The sequence below is a fragment of the Sphaerodactylus townsendi genome, linkage group LG03 (genome assembly GCF_021028975.2).
Source record: "Sphaerodactylus townsendi isolate TG3544 linkage group LG03, MPM_Stown_v2.3, whole genome shotgun sequence".
Lineage (NCBI taxonomy): Eukaryota > Metazoa > Chordata > Lepidosauria > Squamata > Sphaerodactylidae > Sphaerodactylus > Sphaerodactylus townsendi.
This window is the reverse complement of record NC_059427.1, coordinates 40,549,726-40,566,852: the sequence shown is the minus strand read 5'-3', so window position 1 is coordinate 40,566,852 and position 17,127 is coordinate 40,549,726. Positions and strand designations below refer to the sequence as shown.

Below are 17,127 nucleotides of genomic sequence, written 5' to 3'. Positions count from 1 at the left end.
AACCCAAACGGATTTGTAAAAGTAGCAGCACCTATAAAGCTAGCAGAACTTTGATTGATCATGTTTACTGTGAGAGTAGCAAACATTACTTGCCTTATAAAAATGTTCGTATCCATTCTCTCTTTTTTTGCAACGGTTGGAATTATCAGTCCCATTTATTCAAGTATATATAATATGAAAAGCTCAACAAGGCATTCAACAAGTCTGCTTAAACTTCAAGGAAACTTGAAATGTAACATCCAGGGCTGCCAGCCTCCAGGTAAGGGCTGGAGTTCTCCCAGAATTACAACTGATCTCCAGAAGAGCCAGCACTAAGAGCAGCAGACTCTAATCCAGAGAACCAGGTTTGATTCCCTGTTCCTCCACATGCACTCTGCAAGGGAAGAACCAGCCAGATCTGCATCAGCCCCGAATACAGGATCTGTCCCCTACTGTCACTTTTCAAGCCCTGCTGGGCATTAGAAGCGCCAGCAAGGAAAGAGCTGGCCAGATCCAGAATGCAGGGCTAATGCACCTGGATACAGGCTGAAGTCGATCCTGCAGGCAGGATCTGTCCCCTGTCGGCACTTCTAAAGCCCTGCAAGGTCTGAAAAGCTCTGGAAGAAGCAGTTTCTTCCCCGCTCCCTGCTGTTTCCCAAGCCCAAGGGAGTAGAGAACTGAAAAATTTCAGGTTCTGATTTTTTAACTCAAACATTTTTAGTCATAGCTTAATAAAACTGATGAATATTGGTTTTACCAAAAAATTCTGAGTTAAAAAACCTGAAATTTACTGCTATTTGTTATCGATGCTCAAGACTAACTGCTATGGTATAAGTCAGTGGTATAAGTCTTCCATTTTCATGTGGAAGATTGCAATCATTAAAAAAACAGGTAACTACAAAGAGAACAAAATGCTAAGAAGAAATTATGTAGCAAAGTAAAATGCAAGTAAACAAAAAAAAAAATGAAGCACAGAAAGTTCACCTAAATAGAAAAGCTCCCTGATTCTTTTCTAAAGAGGAGCAAATAGACTAATGGCCCGATCCAGATGGGGGGGGGGGGCAAAATGGCATTTGGGAACAGCGGAGGACCCTGCCAACGTGTTTGCCCCCTCCGCTGGCATAAAGGGCCGATAAGGCAAAGATTCAGGCATCCAGCCGTTCCACAGATCCACAGCAGGCAAATCTGAAAGTCGATGCTGCTAAGGAGCTATGTGGGACTCCAAACAGATGTCCACACAGGGGGACTGGGGGTGTTCCTAGGGATGGAGTGACTATAATTGGCTTCCACCGCCCAGAATAATCACCCTCCAGGCCTGCAGACGTAGGCCACATGAAAGTGTAGCATAAGCCCATTTCCTCAATGGAATGAATCAGGCAGCGGGACTGTTTTTCGATTTCCCTCCTTTCTACACTGCCTGAAACCCCTTTGAAGGTAGTTGGATGCCACCTTCACCCTGCTGTCCCCAGCCACTCCCCCGCATCATATATTAGAGTTCAGTATCTCATGGCCTATGACAGAAGCTACCTTTTCAAAGGTCTATATAGATCACTGAGTCCAGCAAACTCCTACAAAACATCAATAGGTAGGTCTTTATTTATTTTTTTCTGGTATAGGGATAGCCACACCTGATGTGGCAAAATCAGACAGCAAGTGACTCTCGCCAGGATAGTACAATTCTTTTTTTCAGGAGTGGAGTTATCCTATTTCTACAGAACCTTATTTGCATATTACGAAGTCAGCATAAAATGTCACATTTGCATTAAGGAATTATAGTAGGATTCATGTATGCTTGATATAGGAATATAAATATTCAGCAGCTGCAAAATGATTCCAGGAAAGACTTAAATGCTCGCTTGTAAACCCCAGTATGACTCATACATCATGATATATGGGAAAAATACTCTAGGCAAAACATGCCATGTAAAACAAATTGGGTTGGACCATATTTGATTTGCAAATTAAAATGAACAATGCACCAGTAAAGTATTTCAGTCAGTATTAACAAACAGGAGATACAGGTGAGGTGCACTTGTTCAGCACTTTTGAAGTGTGTGTAATTGTGTTCATCCATGTGTTTGCTATCATGTTGGTTTAAATAATGTAAAAGATGAAATAAAGACACTGGTCATCTTCTCAGGAAACAAACCCCCCATTTTTTACCTCAGTGTGGTATAGTAGTTAAAAACGATGAACTCTCTCAAAATGGTTGGAATATGTATGGGAACAAATACAGTTGGAAATTTTTGAGATGATGGCAAAAAATATTATTATGGCAAGAGAAATTAAGAGACATTATGAAGATATGGACAATGTTTGAGACTTGGACGAGAGAAGCCGGATTTAACGAAGAAATCTGGGAGAAGAGAACACGGAGAATGAACCTTCTGCTGCTTGCTTGAACAACCGGGCGGGGGGGGGGAGAGAAAGGGGGGGAGGGAGGGAAAAAGGGGGGGAAATGTAAAGTTTGAATAAAATATATTGTATGTAATGGTTATATAAACATTCTATACAAAAAAAATTTTTTTAAACGATGAACTCTAATCTGGAGAACGGTCCATTGGATACTGAAGGGGCCTTCTCCTGGTAGGCAGGAAAAAAATAATTGCTGCCCTTGGGATAACCCTTAATGGGGCCAGATTGAAGCCCCGAGGAAGTGGAGGGGGTTTGTACATCCACCGGGTCCTGTAGCTCAAGGACTGAGACTGTTTTGTTAATTAGGAAGGGTAAAACATCTAAAGGAGTGGTCTGAAGAGGATTGCTGAGCCTCCTCGTTATCAGAGAAATGGTCCACATCTGGTAGTTCCTTATCCCCACTGTCTCCTTCCATAGGCGGGAAGGTGGTGGGGAGCTGAGATGGCGATTTTGTATAGTCACTATAGCCGATAGTGCCCCAGGGATTCAGCAATGGGAGGGAGATGGCCAGTAGCCCTGGTTTCCCTACCCTGCTGAGACCTTTCAACCTGGAGGGGGTTGTAACCCTGGCCTCCCTGCCCAGATGGTATCTGTCAGGAGGCCTGTTAGAATTGGGGGTTTGCTTATGCTGCTTTCTGTAAGATGGGGTGGTGGTGGAATGGGTTAAATGCATTACTGTCTGCCTTTTGACTGTTTCTTGTATGTGATTTCACTTCCCAGGTGCAGGCCAAGGTCATTGACTGGGCATCTTCACTGTTATCTTTCTTACAGTTACTTTTAGGTGCACTTTCCCAGGATGGAGGGCGCAAGCTGTTTTAATTACTGGATTTTGTGCGGGAAAAGTCAGTTCTGCTTTGTCCAGAGAAGATCCACAACACTGAAGAAACTGCTGAGTTTGTCTCAGTTTTTTGGATTCTGACAGTATCCTAGTGGATGGTTATCAAAGGGAGAAGAATTGCTAGTAGCCATGGCTTCCCTCCCTTGAGGATACGTCATAAATTGCTCTTGCATGGGAGGAGAATGGCCAGTAGCCCTGGCCTCCCTGCCCTGCTGAAATCTCTCCATTTGATGAGCAATGGAACAGTTGAGGAACTCCACCAAGTCTGTTGGGGAGATAGAACTCCAATCAAATTGAGTGGGACAGTTTTGGTTTTCCCTCAGCCCTGTGGTTTCCGACTCCCCCTCGCTACCAGAGCGCTCTTGCCTGATTTCTCTGGAGCCAACAGTCTGAAGCACTGACAGTGTGGAGGCGAGGTCCGGAGGGGCCAGGTCGCGTTTGGTTGCTCGTGGGGGCCAGTTTCTTCTTCTTACCACTTTTTACTGCGGTTTCAGGAGAATCCCTCTGGTTCCGTTTGTTTTTCTTTTTGGTAGGGGCTGCTCCTGTGTCGCAATCTGCTCTGTTGGCGCCTGCAGGGACGGATCGTCCAGCAGACAGCTGGATGTGCCCTGTCCCGGGTCCTCAGTGCCTGTAGGCAAAGTGAGGAGGACCCTGCTTTTGGTCACAGTCCTCATTGCCTCTGCAGCCGAAATTGAAAAAATTTCCTTGATTGGGGAGAATTTCCTGGAGACCATTTTGCCTCACACTTTTGGCGGGAAGGCTTGTAGTTTGATTTAAGCCCTCCAGAAACTAAAATCTACCCTATCCGAAGAGAAAAGGGACAGGGAAAACAGAAGAGGGATTTAGAGAAGCGACGACAAGCGCTAGAGATAAAGCTGCTGGAGGAGTCAAAGACTTGTGCACAACCTGCAGACAGGAAAAATACTGGTAAAATGGAGTCCTTTTTCCTGTCTCCCTGAGCAAAGGCGAGAAACACCCAGCAAGATGTCCTCCACCTCCAGGAGAACCAGGTTTGATTCCCCACTCCTCCACATGAGTGGTGGATTCTAATCTGGTGAATTAGGTTTGTGTCCGCACTTCAACACAGGAAGTCTGCTGGGTGACCTTGGGCTAGTCACATTTCTCTCAGAACTCTCTCAATCCCACCTACCTCACAAGGTGTCTGTTGTGGAGAGAGAAAGGGAAAGAGTTTGTAAGCCATTTTAAGATTCCTTATGGTTGAGAAAAGCAGGGTATAAATCTAAACTCATCTTCTGTGTGACAGCAAAACTTCCAGCTGTAATAACTTGTCTGTAGCTACCAGGGGCAGTAGGACTTACACCCAGGGTCCATGGGATGTGAGTCCACATATAGAACACTGAAGTATTTATTGCATCTTTACTACACTGCCACCACTATGGGCATGGATCACTTTACCTACCCTCACAGTCATTTACAACGGGGATGATCAACATTGTTCTGTCTTAACCTCAGGCCCAAGTACTCATCTCAAGTACCCTTTTTCTACCCCCTTCCTATTTTCTGTCTTCGCCTTTCTCACCACACCAGTCTTCAGTTCTGGCCAGCTCCTCCCTTGTAATTCCACTCCACTTCTCCTTATAGTTCTGGGGGTTTTTTTAAACTAGGTCTCGCTCCTACCCCTCGTTTTCCCCTCCCTTCATCTCCATTTTCTCCCATCCTTCACACCCCAGTTGAAGCCACATGGAGCTAAAGAGCCATTTCTCTTCAATCTAAACCCACCTGTGTCTTCTCTGTAAGACTGGCTTAGTAGATCCATTGATGAGGATGTTTGTCTGGATGCCAGTATCAGCATTGCTTTGCCACCTTCCTCAGCTGGATGCTTACCCTGTTCCTTCGAGGTGAGACAGGCTGTTTAGGAAGGATCCTAGAGACTCGGACATGAGCTGGCTAATTTTGGCTGGGCAGCTGGTGCACACTTGTCACAATGAGATACAGTAACTTAGGAGTGGTGATTTCGTTCAAAATTTTTTTTAATTGATTAAAAACTCAGGTGTATTCAAAAAGCCTAAAAAGCTGAATAACATTACTTAAGAATAAACAAAATCATGAAATTGCTCAAATGCAAGTTGGGGTGAACTTTTTGTTGTTATTTATTTGCTTTCTGAAGTATTACTCAACTCCTGATAAGACTGATGTTCCTTGGACTATTCCTTCTTTACAACAGACATTTTAATAAGGGATAATTTAGCAAAGTAATTTAGCCAGTTAAAGCAAAAATGCCACATCATACCCCCACTGGGTTATTCCACAATAAGAATCATTACTTTTTAAATCTTCCTCCACCATTTCCCATTGGGAGCCAGTGGAGGAGGCCAGGAGAGAGAGATCTCCATGCCACATGGAGATCTATCTCCCACCGATGCTTTCCAAGCCCTCTGAGGATGAAAAGAGCTGATGGGGACAATTCTCTCCCCCATCCCTACCATTTCCAAAGCCCCCCCCCCCCCAAAAGGAGAACAATTGAAAAAATAAATATTTTAATTATCTCGTCTGCAACCAGAGATGTTCATGGACAATTGGCCATGCTGGCAGGGGCTGATGGGAATTGTAGTCCATGAACATCTGGAGAGTCACAGGTTGCAGACCCCTAGTATAGATAGCCAGTATAGACAGAGTAATAAAATCTGAGATTAAAAGGAAGTGTTTCAGTTGGTTATGAATTGATTTCAAAATTCTAAAATCCCCTACATGCTAACTTTCAAAAGATGATTATGAATACTTCGTGGTCTTCACAGAACAAAAAACAATCTGACATGCAGCTGTGAATAAGATTCCCAAACCTGAGGGCTTGCAAAATGGCACTGGGATGGGGGTGGGGGTGTTACTAAAAATTGCTGGGTTACCAAAATTCGAAACCAACATTTATGAATAATTTTTATTGGTGCTCTTGCCTACAGTAACTCAGTTCATCCTCTGTTATGATGACTGTACGGCAAGCTGTTGAGACTCAACTTTGAACCAGCAGCCACCTATGTCACAAACTCACAAAAGCAAACCACCATCTCTCAGCTACCCTATAAAATGTGGGAATATTAGTACTGACCTACCTAACATGATTGTTGTGGGAATATTAGTACTGACCTACCTTACATGATTGTTATCGGAATATTAGTACTGACCTACCTAACAACTGTTGTGGGAATATTAGTACTGACCTACCTAACATGATTGTTGTAAAAATAACAGGGATGATGTCATCAATCACAACAAACTCTCCAAGCATCATATAAATGCTGAAAGTATTATTGTTTTTAACATAATTGTTCCTATATCCAGAAACTGATCATGTCAAATACCACATAAACCCAAAATAGGTTAAAAATGTTTTTAAAAGACACAATATTTAGTTGTAACAGAGCCATCCAATTTAGGAAAAAACTGCCTTCAATTCTCTTTTTTTCAAACAATAAAATAAAGTCAATTAACATTCTTGACAACATGCTAGCAGCCCAAGAGAAATAATGAATAATTCAAAACTGGAAAAAGGAGAACAATTGAGAAAATAAATATTTTAATGATCTCCTCATCTGCAACCAGTCAGTAGAGACAGACTAATAAAATTTGAGATTAAAAGGAGAGCACACGGAAAACGTTTCAGTTGATTATTAATTGATTTCAAAATTCTAAAATCCCCCACATGTTAACTTTCAAAAGATGACTGCGAATACTTCACAGTCTGCACAGAAAGAAGAACAACCTGGTATGCAGTAGTGGACTAGATTCAACATACCCAGGAAGTTTCAACAGATGCTCTTTTCCTAGGATCATGTGAACAGCCCATTCCACCATGTTTCATAGAACCAAGTTAGGATACGCAAACATTTATGTGACGCTAAATATTACTACAGCATATCAGAAGCGCTGAACAATACAATGAGAGGTAAGTAAGAAATAAAACAAAAACATTAAGAAACAGACTGTACTTACTTTCAAGGCATGATATCAAGTCTTGATTCAGTTCACCATCACCTGCAAAATATATATATGTAGGATTGGTGATAGAAAGCTATTTGACTTTCATTGTTTGGGAGACAAAGATTTCCCAATTCAAGTACAATGACTCAGTCTACAGTGAATATAATAGACTGACACATTTCATAGCAAATTGTCTGAGTTGATTAATATTACTTTCAAATAAACAAAATGGTGAAATTGCACAATTTTTGTTGTTTGTTTGTTTTTTGAAGTATCACCCAAATCCTGTAAGACGGACTTTCCTTACACTATTCTTTCTGTACAAATGACTTTTTAAAATGGATAATTTAGCAAAGAAGTTTAGCCAGTAAAAAAAAAGCTAAATCACATACTTCGCTGAGTTATTCCACAACATGAATCATTGCTTCTTTCTACTCAAGTTATTTCCTCTTTCTTGAACAGCTCTCGGCAGAAATGCACAATTCTCAGACATTCTATGTATACTCTCTCTGCTTCAAGTTCAGTTATTCCACCTGTAGCTATTTGAAACTCATCTATCTGCTGCCTAGACTCAACACTCAACTACCGAATACTGACTTTAGGCGGAACAAGTTCTTTTTAGTCTGCCAAGCTCCTTCAAAAAGCCTTGAGCTTCCATCATATGCCCAGATGTTCTCAGAACACAAATCTCAGCTATCTCAGAGTTGCAACTAGCAGTGTCCAATTGCACAAAGAATCGCAGTACAAGTTCCCCAAAACAAGTCATCTCCAAAATCTGGATTTGTGGTAAGAAGGATTGAATTTCTTTCCTCATGCTAATTATATGTCAAAGACACTGACACAAACTTATTTATTAGGAAATATTACACAAAAATGATAGCAACTGTCCAAGCAAGAACTGGGTGGTCACAAAAAATGTTGCCACAGAAATTTTCAGTCAAAATAAGACACTGCCGAAAGTTCTTTAAAAAGAAAACAGTTTTAAAGTCATGGCATTTCCACAAAACTGAACTGAAATTAAATGTATCCAATGAAACACATCTAACTTGAAAATATCACGTTTTAGGGAGGGACAAAGGTGATGGGTTTGTAAAACTACTTCAACAGGGCACATCTCTTATATAGTTCTAATTTATAAAATAAAGTCATTTGAACCTACTTATATTTCTCACAAACTAAGGCAGGTCAGTGTTGCTTATCTACTCTTATATTCGATGCTTGGAACACTGCCGCCCCCCCCCCCCATAAAAGAACAAATAGTTAAATGCTGCAAGTAAGCAGGCGAAGGGAAATTGAGTGAGTTCAGAAGATGGCGCCAAGGAGGAAGTTCAGGGAAACAGAAAAGCGTGGAAAACATAGTCAACAGATTGCACAGTAACTGAACCATTTTCAAAATGTTTCAGCCATACAATTGCCTTAAAGGGGCATTCATTTAAACAGTTTTAAGGCTGGAAATAAAACGTTTGGAGGTAAATACTGTTGGAATAAGCGACTTCTGCATGCCTGGACACTGGGGGGTGCTGTGTATCTCACTCTAACTGTGATGTTGCCTCTCTTGTTTGCCCTCCTTGTCTGGGCCAGGAGACCGCCCACTAACTTCCTTTCTTCCCCATGCTGGTTTCACTTCTGCTCTAGCCTTTGACCTGAGCGCATGGTCAATGGCAGCCTGCTCAGTGGGGCCTTTCCCACTGCAGCATCTTCTCACCTGCACACACATGATGGCGCATTAGTTGTGCCCACTTGTCGTAGGGAAAGTAATCTCTTTAGACTAGGGTTTCTATCTATCTACCTTTTTCCTGGAACAAAGCTGTGAACTGGAGATGCTTGAATAAATGTAAGTTTTACCTTTTGCATTTATCTCTTGGGAAGTTTCTATAAACTGCACTCACACACACTACTGGGCAGATCCATGACTCTAAACTAAACTAAGTGGAACTCCATGGAAGAAACGTTTTATTTCCTGTCTCAAAACATTTTAAATGAATTATGTGAAATTTCTCACCCAAGATCTTTCAACTTGCTGTCTTTCTGATACTGGGAAACATGGGACAGTCTTGCAGTAGTTGAACTCTGTTCTCCAGGGTTGGGGACAAAAGGTAGCACAAGGGGAAGGGACACCACCACGTCACCCATTGATATGTGGAGTCCCACAGGGGGCAATCCTGTCCATGATGCTATTTAAAATCTATATGCGTCCTCTTGCCAAATTGGATTGGAGTTTCGAGTAGGGTTATCATCAGTATGCTGATGACACCCAGCTATAGCTGTTGACGGGTAACCAGCCAGATACTGCTCTGTAGCCAGTTATTTGGAGGCCTTGATGAAATGCTTAAAACACAATTGGCTAAAATTAAATCCATTGAAGATGGGGATCTTGTGGCTGGGCCAGGGATCCTCAGGAGAGGTTGGCCAGCTCCTGGATCTTGATGGATTACAGTTTCCTATTCCACATTGCCGTCTGCATGCTCATCCCTCTGCCACCACGTTGATGTCCTTGACTGGCATGCTGAGGAGTGTACATTTAAAGGGTCCAACTCACATTCCAGAGTCCAACTGTTATAAATTAACCATTAAAGGTATACATAAAAGTCCACGTTGAGACCAGTTGGCACTAGACAGTTCAAATGAAAAATAAAATAAGTCTCAGGCCTCTGTAACTTTTGCTGCATACTGATGTGCTATGCTGTTTCATTCATAGATGCAAGGATCCCAAAGCTCAGTGATTCAGGCTGATGTGGCTGTTGAAGAGAATGTTCCACAAGTGCATCCTCTCTGTTTTGAGTTTGAATCCATAACAGATGCTCTAAAACCTTTATCTTAACCTTTCTGGATGTCTGTCCAGTATAAAAAAGACTACATTCACATTTGATATGACATTTTTAGTATTGCAATTAGTAAAGCATGTAAGTTTTCTGGCAAAATTAACTCTTGGAATGGAAATCTCTTTACCTTCCAGGGCTAAGGGGAAGGTTGCACAAACACACACACCATCAAGAACATGAGGGTGATTTTGGATGCCATGTTGGCTTCAGAAGAACAGATCACAAATGTTGCCAGGCTAGACAGCTGGCATCCTACCTATCTCACTTTGACTTAGCCATGATGATCCATGCAATAGTCACCTCCAGACTTGACTACTATAACTCGGTCAATGCAGGGCTGCCCTTGACACTGCTCTGGAACTTTCAGTTAGTGTAAAATGCAGCTGCATGGATCCTCACCAGGATGCCATGGCAAGCACATATCCAATCAGTGCTTCGCCAGCTGCATTAGTCTCAGGAGTACTGGATCAGGTTCAAGGTTTTGGTATTAACATTTAAGGCCCTAAATGGTCTGGAACCTTGTTATCTGCAGAACAGTCTCTCCCAATACATTTCCCAAAGGGCCCTTCCTTTGGCAAATAACAATTTACTGGTAGTCCCTGGCTTGAAAATCATCCAGCTGTCCTCAAGCTTTTGGGGCTCCGTCCCCAGCCTGATGGAATACGCTGTCAAGTGAGACCCAAAACCTGTGGGACTTATTACAGCTTCACAGGGCCTATAGGAGAGAACCATCCTGCCAGGCATTTGGTTGAGGGCTGCAATGGTATTCCAACTAGGTAGCCTCCATTTCCCGTTGTCTTTTCATTCTGGTTGTTTTGTACTTTTTAATTGTTTATTTACATTTATTAGCAAGTTATTCTCCCTCTGATTGATTTATTAGTAAATAAGATCCTGGGACACTGGATGGAATTTGATGTTTGTGGCTGTAGCACTTACATAATGCTACTATGATAAGGAAACATTCAAGAACTTTATGAAAGACATTTATGAAAGAAAGCACATGCCTAGAAGCTATTCTTTTTCCAGCAAAAAATACCCCTCTCTTTCCTTTAATTGAGCCTAAAAGTAAATTTCCCACTGAATTCATTGGTAGGCTTACTTCCTAGCTTATTTAACAGTTTTGCCAGCTGTAATTCTGGCTGAAGAACTGTGTATTTCTGTTTCAGCATGAAAGGATTATGGCTTTGTCTTTAAAAGTAGGGATTGTGCACATCTAATTAGACTCTAACCTGGAAACCAATTGTGACATATTTTAGCCAGCAAAAGCGAGTCATGTTCAAAAGCTGTAAGAGATTCCAGCAACCTTGGCTCTGAGTTTTTACTGCCATATCTTTTATTCTTTGAACTGTAGTAGCTTTCACTCAGATTAGCTGGAGGGAAGAGAATTCTTCTAGCTCAAGCATAATGGCTTGATTTCAAGCGTGTAGGACTGAGCAACACAGTTCTTCTGTGCCCTCCCTGAATGGGAATAAAGTAAAAGAAATCCATATGGGGCTCTCCATAAGTCTGTACACTGCTACAGATCAAAAACATAAATATTTGAGATTTGGGGCCATAGCCATGTGGACTTTGATAGAACAGTTGCACACTTTTTAAAGGAACTTCATTTGAATATATATGTAACAGTTCATATGTAACAGTTGCATACATTTTAAGGAACTTCATTTGAATATGTATGGTTGAATGTTGTTCATGTGTTCTCATTACAAGCACAGGTGGGAGACTAGGCTGTAAACCAGCACAGAAAGAGAAAGGCCGTTTCCACATGGGCCAAAAACGGCGGCCTGGGGGCGGTAAAAACACCGCCCCCAGGCCGCCGTTCGCACAGGCGGCGCTGCTGAAACGCAGCAGCGCCGACCTGGCTGCCCTTCCCCTCCCTCAGGGCGGAGTCAGGCCGTCCTAAAAAACAACCCTTTAAAGGGTTGTTTTTGAGGGAACAGCGTCTTCCCGGTGGCGCGGTGCGAACAGCACTGCCGGGAACACGCTGTTTCCCCTTCCCTCTCCCACTTACCTCTGCTGCCGTCGCCCTGCTGGCCTCCTAAGTCCCTCCCTCGCTGTCCTCCGACCCCTGGAGGTCGGAGGGCAGCGATGGGCTTAGAGGCGCAGGGCCAACAGCGCCTAAGTGGGACAGGGAAGAAGAGGTGGCTCCGTGTGGAGCCACCTCTCCTGCGGCGGCCTCTGCTGGGGCCGCTCGCACGCTTGCGTGCGAACGGCCTCCGCCCCCACGCCGGCAGAATTCTTGCCAGCGTGGGGGCGCATAGAGGCCCATGCGGAAACGGCCAAAGTTAAAGATAAGCTCAATATTACAGACTCAATATTAAGCTCAATATTACATAAGATTTCAGAATCTAGAAAAGCATATTGCCACATATAATTTCAATTCGAAGTTTATTTTTAAATGACTAGACTTGTAAAGGACAAGATGAGAGGCTTTAATTCTACCACATTTAAAAGTTAATTCCCTAATCTGTACTCTAACCACAATGCAAAATATTATGAGATGCATGTGAGCAGGCAATTTAAGTGCTTAAAGTGCTGGATCAGACCCACAGTCCATCAAGTTTCACACAGTAACCAACTAGTCACCATGGATGGCCAAAGCCTTCTATCCCTGATGTTATCTGATTGTGACTGTTATTCCAAGATCTGCTGCTTTTGTGTGTATAAACAAGTCATCAATGATGAACCCCTCTTCTCTGAATCCATCTGATCTCTTTTCAAGCCATCTATGCCAGTGACAATCACTGTATCCACTGGCACACAATTCCACAATTTAATTACTCACCAGTTAAAATAGTATTTCCTATTTTCCAACAAAAATGTATTGACCGTCAACTTCATTGGGAACTCCGAATTCTAGTATTACAGGAGACAGAGAAAACATCTTCCATCTTCACTTGCATGGTTTTATTAGTTTCTGTCATGTCTCCTTTAGTGTGTATGCAAAGTGTCATCAAGTTGCTGGCAACCTACGGCAACCACAGCAAGGTTCTTTCAAGGCAAGTGAGAAGCAGAGGTGGTCTGCCATTGCCATTGCCTTCCATGGTGGTCTCCCAGCCAAGTACTGGCCCTGTTTAGCTTCCTAGATCTGATCTATGTCATCTTTTCTTCTAAACTGAGAAGTCCCAGGCTCTTTAGCCTTTTCTCACAGCTCCAATCAAATCTTGGTTACCCCTTTCTGTATTTTTTCCAGCTCTGTGATGTCGTTTTAGAAACTGCAACCAGAACCACATTCCCAAAGAGACCACACTATCTATCTATATAATGGCATTACAAAACTGGGCATTTTAGTTCTTTTCCTACGAATCCCAAGACTGGAGGTTTTTGCTGTTTTTTGTTTTTTTTAACAGTCACACACCAAATTGTCCCTTTCCCTTTGAATTACACTTAAGGGGGATGGGTTGTTCTGACCTTGCACTTATCTAAATTGATCATTTGTACTACTGCCCACCCAAGTCCAGACCCTCTATGAATAAAGTTAATGGCACTAGTCCCAAAACCCATTTTATGGGACCCCATTGCCTACTTCCCTTCATTTCAGGAAATGTCCACTTATTCCTAATCTGTTTCTGCCACTAAACCTGTTTGTAATCCATAAGAGGACCCCATCTTCTCAGCCAATGACTGCTAAGTTTGCTTATATATTGGCAGTGTATTCTGAACTCCTATTTCTACACTTAAAAGCTTAGGTATTTAAATTATATTACCACCCAGCACTCAGCAAGCCCCAAGCAATTTCACTTTAAAGTAAGTATCAGTCAGATGCTAGTCAACCCACGTGCTTGCACAGGTAAAAATCACAGTGGGAAATTTAACTATGAAATTACTATGAAACAAACGTAATGATCTCCTATATGATTCAATATAATGTATTACAGTAAGGCTGAGTGAAACTATAAAACTGCTCCCAAATTTCCACAGCTATTCTTCTGTAAATAGCAATGAAGAGTTTCAACATGCCAGCATGACATTGGTTTCAAATATATAGACAATAAAATTTTTAATGTGATTCCCCCCACTGCTACTGAGTTTTCTTCCCTCAGGTGTACTTTCCAAAACCAAAGAGATTTGTTTTTAACTGATTCCCATTTTATATGAAGGAACAGAATGAACATTGAGAAGGAAATACTTGAAGAGAAAAAGGAATAGTCCTCACTTCATTTCACACATCTTGCCACTTAATTGTGAGGAGAGGAAAAACTATTTTTGCTAGTGATGCAAACTTTTTAGTGACATCAACTACAATCTATACACTATAGTCCAAACATATCACTTTGCCATCTGCTGATTATGAAAAAACGAAAAATTGGACTAAGACACAGCTAAATTCTGAAGATGCAGTCACGTTTCAGAAGTTTATCCATGACAGAAAGGTACGCTGAGCCATCTTTCCAGCATTGTCATAAGTCTACATAAAAATGAAGATTTGAACCTTATGTTGAACAGGTTTTAAGTATTATGATGGTCTACAAAGGAAAGGGGATTTTAAAAAGCAATTCTGACAAAGCAAACTTATTGTTTACCTTTAGAGGCAGAAAAGACCTAGGAACAGAGGAGCCACCTGATTGGCTATGGCCTCCTGCACTCTGACTGGGCAAGTAACAGTGTGATGCAGAGGGGAGAGGGGAATTTCTCCCTATCACAAACATTTTGTGAAACATTTGGGTTTGAATCATTCATGCTGTTAAGAACTGTCTGTCTAAATGGAGTGAAAACTAAACTCTGAGGGGAGTAGATCAGCAAAAGAGAGCGACTGATTCTACTGGTTATCAGCCTGAGTGCAGTGTGGAAGGAATTTTACACAGACACTGTATACTGGTGGGGATAGGTTTATTGGAGAGTCATGTTGAAGGCTATAAAAACCAGGATAAGAACTGCTTCTAAAGAGAGGACATTTCTAGTATACCAGTGGGTCTGGGGTATAGAGATTTACTTTAAGGGGCTTTCCGCACAGCAGAGGTGACCTAGAGTCGACTCGTGTCTGCGGAAATCGTTACCTGAGCTCGACTCTTCTGTTATTCCGCACAGCAGCCGGATCGTCTCTACGGACCCGAGTTCAGAGGGTGGGGTTACCTCCTCGCATCTTTCGCTCCTCATTCCTGATTGGCTGCTGTTCTATGGCGGGAAACGTGTGTGCGCGTCCCTTTTTTTCGTTTTGCCACGTAGGAGCTACGTTGTGACAACATCACAAAGCGCCTGTCACAAACTGGTAGAAATCTGCATTTTCGCGAGCCTTCTCTGTCGGAGCAGAACAAGCAGAGCTGAGCCGTTGCTTCGTGCACGAGAGGGGTGTTTTTTTTGAAGGCGCGCGTTTTGCCGCCGTGAGTCTCCTGTTCTGCGCATGGCCGAAATACTGAACTGTGATTGGTTGGCTGGCAGAGTCGAGGCGAGGGAGATTCCGCACTCCGCTGGCTTCGGCTTGAGTGCAACCCGAGTTCGACAAAAAGTTGTACCTCCCAGTCGAGCTCGAAAATTTGACGGGGGGGGGGGAGTAGAGACAGACAAGAGTCGAACGCTGCAGCTGTGCGGAGTACCCAGGTCGGATCTATGTCGAACTAAGGTCGAATCCTACAGTGCGGAGGGGCCCTAAGTTTACCTCAGTAGAGAGTTTGTTTTATTTTTGAGGGCTTACCTAGCCTATGTTAGGATCCTATACATATGAATTGCCACTAGCCAGAACATCCAAGCAAAGCTACTGTATAATCTGTAAAACATCTCTGAAACAAACATCTAAGCTAAACTGAACCAAGTAATCGTAAATGCTGTGCTACAGAAACCAAAAGCTATAAGTCTCTGTGTAATTAGTCTAAATATATTTATCTTGCCTTATTTGACTCATCCAAATCCATCTCCAGGTTTGATATTCTTACCTTTATCATCTTTTCAGACTTTTATATAATCTGTGTTATTCTGTATAATCTTATATCTGCCTTATTACTATTATCTGTGCCTTATAAGGGACAGTGCCTGTGGAAAGAAAAATAGAAGTCAGCAGACATTCTTTCCCTTCTGGGTATAACAGGGCTGAGGAAAAGTGCTTTCAAACAAATGCTACTTTATTTCTGAAGCACCTTGGTCTCTGAAAGAAAAAGGCAGGAAAAATATGAGTGAGTAGTTTCCCTGCCTTGATAATATAAAAGGTTGTAGGGGGTGTCTGTCACAAGCACAATGAACAAAAATTATTCCAGGTACAGATAGAGACAATAAACAAGAGTCGGCAGTAGTCCATTCAAGTGAATCCTAGCAGTCCTTTGTTTTTAAAGAGAATTCCTACTACCATCACCGTGCCTGCAAAATGCAGGCCCTGAGGACTTGTGTAGTAGAGTGACCCATTCTGTTTAATCTGCCACCTATGAAGGCACGGGGCAAAGCTGGAGCTGGAGTTTTGGCCCTTTTCTTGTTCCTCCTAGGTTCTGAAGAGGAACAATCTCCATGTTTTTGCTTGGAGGACTGGCCTAAAAGTTGCTTTAAAGCTCAAGGTGCAGAAATCAAGCATCAGTTTCCACCAAGTTGCATGATTGTTAGATGCCTGTTCCCATGCTTTATGTTTACCCAGGGTATTGAGAGAGAAAAAATTCCCCAAAGGAATACTATTTTACTCCATTCCCAGCTTACTTGATAAATTATAAAATTGAGTCTTTGATCATATATGAATCATAACCTCTGCTCGTCATCAGAAATTCATATATTATTATTAGTGCAACACATTGGTGATGACAGCCAAACTGGAGACACACACACTTGAATACATTTAAGTTCCTGCTTTTTAAAAGGCATTTTAGGTACATTCACTTCACTATCCTTTTAAGATTTAGCAAAAGTAAGCTCAGCCACAATAAATGAAACCTGACTGGCAGAAAAAGGTGTTACACAAGCATACATTTTTCAAAAAGGTATTTTCATACTATATTTAAACAAATATTCACTTCAGCACGAAGTGCTACACATTTTTTTTCAAAAGCACGGGCAAGTTAATTTTCAAGGGTTAAAAGAGAGGTGGTTGCCAGTAATTTATTCTAAAAGAAAAGTAATTGAATTTGTAGTACTAAGAGGCTAACGATATACACACTACTTGAAAGTATGTCTAATTTATTTCAGTGCAGTTTACCTTAACATGTACCTAGTTCAGTTACTAAG

General features: G+C 42.0%; 1 protein-coding gene across 5 annotated transcripts in view; it reads right to left on the bottom strand.

Moving 5' to 3' along the window:
* Nucleotides 1–17,127, bottom strand: part of LOC125428294 (contactin-4) — a 679,975-nt gene that overhangs the window by 600,143 nt on the left and 62,705 nt on the right. For 4 of the 5 annotated variants that reach the window (XM_048488126.1, XM_048488125.1, XM_048488131.1 and 1 more), the window contains exon 2: nucleotides 7,181–7,222. The exons of the other annotated variant lie outside the window; for it this stretch is intronic. The gene's annotated coding sequence lies outside the window, so the exon portion shown is untranslated. The remainder of the gene's footprint in view (nucleotides 1–7,180; nucleotides 7,223–17,127) is intronic. 5 annotated transcript variants of the gene reach the window in all.